Source organism: Paramormyrops kingsleyae, unplaced genomic scaffold (genome assembly GCF_048594095.1).
Source record: "Paramormyrops kingsleyae isolate MSU_618 unplaced genomic scaffold, PKINGS_0.4 ups38, whole genome shotgun sequence".
Lineage (NCBI taxonomy): Eukaryota > Metazoa > Chordata > Actinopteri > Osteoglossiformes > Mormyridae > Paramormyrops > Paramormyrops kingsleyae.
The window spans coordinates 592,558-594,962 of NW_027325976.1; the positions used below are offsets into that span (position 1 = coordinate 592,558).

At 39.9% G+C, this 2,405-nt stretch overlaps 1 long non-coding RNA gene across 1 annotated transcript; it reads right to left on the reverse strand.

Moving 5' to 3' along the window:
- Positions 1-729: 729 nt before the first annotated feature.
- Positions 730-1,779, reverse strand: LOC140586308 (uncharacterized). Its single transcript, XR_011988165.1, has 3 exons — positions 1,623-1,779; positions 1,320-1,431; positions 730-1,143 (listed from the first exon to the last, which is right to left on the reverse strand). It is a non-coding gene; the product is annotated as an uncharacterized lncRNA (long non-coding RNA).
- Positions 1,780-2,405: the final 626 nt, after the last annotated feature.

Sequence of the window (2,405 nt, forward strand, 5' to 3'; positions counted from 1 at the left end):
GTGTAAATACTGTTTTATTAAATAAAGCCCTGTAAATATACAGCTAACTGAAGTGGCTCTGAGTGCTTAATCTTTCCATGCTGAGTTACACATGGCTGCCCTGGTTCCTGTCTCAGGTGCCTGATTCAGGTGTGATAACCAGCAGACTGAGCCTGTGATCAAACCACTGGCTGCTTAGCTGCTCATCATACTGTCATTATGTTGTGTTACAAGTGAGTAGAAGTCATTCCTCAAAGCATAACTGGAGCTGTGTGTGGCTCAGTGGGCTAAGCCTGTGTGTCTTGCATCACAAGGTCGCTGGTTCAAACCCTTAACCTCAAGGCCCTTAAACCTTGGCTCCCGAGGTACTGCTATGGGTGGCTGCCCTTTGTGGACAACATAATTTACAAAGTGCAAGTTGAGGGGGACATAAAGACAATTTTCCCACAGGGATCAATAAAGTATTTATTATTATCCATTTGCATGGCCATTGTAGGCTCTTTTGACAGTGGACTGGGGTTAGAATGGACCCTCTGAATGGGGTTAGCATGGACCCTCTGAATGGGGTTAGCATGGACCCTCTGAATGGGGTTAGCATGGACACTGGTTTATGTGTCTGTTTTCCATGCATACATTTACATTATTCATTCTTACATTGTATATTTCTCTTAATGTTTTTTCCACATGCTCCCCAACCAGAAGAATATTATTTTTTGCAAATTAAACGATTTAAATGAAAAACCTGAACCATAACCTTTCAATAGTCTTTATTTAGTAACATGTTTGCAATACAGTATATGTGCAACTCAAATTTAACTACTGGCTAAATAAAACTTTAGATATTAAACAATAATATGCAGTTAAAATGTATACGATTTGGAAGATAGGAAATAAAGTTTCAGGAGAATTTTTTAAGCTACTGTTTAAAAAAAATAACAAATTAAAGATACTGACATATATTATGCAGCAAGAGATGACAGGAAAAAATATTATAGGAGAATAAAAAAGTGGCTGAAATGTAATTTCATAAAATTGTTCTTCATATTTTGCCAGGCAGGAAGGAGGCGTTACTGAAAGAAGTTCTGATCCAGCCTTTTCTTCACCTCCTGAACCCAGTGAGCTCCGGGATCGACACACACTTCTTTGCCCTTTTTGGTGTAAAGTCTGAAAATGAAAAATAAAATGACATGAGTCTGTTTGTCACTTGTTAGAATCCTTCTCCATATACATCTGATCCTGAAATACAAGTCAGTTCTATTAAAGACATTTTGCACACAACAAACATTAAATTCCAAAGCAGTAATAGTTCAAAACAATACATGAATAAAGCAAATATTTACATAATTCCAGGTTTACTGCAGTTCCCTCCGGTCTCTTTATATCCAGCTATCAGCTCCATCCTCAGTCTTCCAGGAAAGTATGTAAAACAGCACTGATCTGGTCCTTTGGCATCTGGAGAGATATGAAGAACAGAAAATGTATAACAGGCTACATACAAAATATATACAGCCACTCTGAATATATACATAAAAAATAATGCACACCAAAAAAACTCACAATTTGGTCTGTAACCTGGTTCTTATATAAAAGAAATTAAATGAATCTTAAGTCCTGATAAAAGCTGTGAGATGCTGCAGACTTACTGTGAGCCAGAGTGGAGGACAGCAGCACTGTCATCAGGAGGAAGAAGGCAGAGATCTGATGGGGCTTCATGATTCCACTGGACGTTTGTGAAGATCAGCGTCACTTCTGCAGCTAAACTGAGGTCAGCAGAGTCGAACCACGACCTTTTATAGGGGTTGTGTGACTGCTGGTGGCTAGAGGGGGTGGATGGAAGATTAAAGAAGAAACATTTAGCATTTAAAGCACCAAAAATTGACTGACTACAAACAAGACGATGGGGCAGAATTTTCTGGGACTGACGCCACATTCATTCTTGGTGTTTCCTATACAGAACAGCAGATATTAACATTGGCCGCATTGCATGTTTGCTATTGGCTGTTTTTCAAAGCATATGAAGCCACCTGACTGAATCAGGGGTAACTAACCTTCTAACTAAGCTATACTTGGTAGATTCTACCGTAGTCTGTGTTGAAGCCAAACTGAGCCTTAATAATTAAAGACATTCAGGCGGTTAGGTGAATATGATATGAAAATGAATGAAGCCTGACCAGGGCTGGGAATTAACTGCAGAGAGGTCTGGCTGTCAAGTGGCCCTAACAAGCATTACTTCTGTGTGAGATTCAGAAACTGCATCTGCATTTGTGCCTCTTCTGGCTGAAGTGTCCCAGTGGAAACCAGCAATGATCTGCTCATTCCATGTCGTCAGAGGGCCAGATGAAAATGGTGTATGCAGGCTACATCCGGCCCAGAATGATTCTGCTGACTGGGATGAACATCCCAGCAGCTGACTGGAAATAATTCTT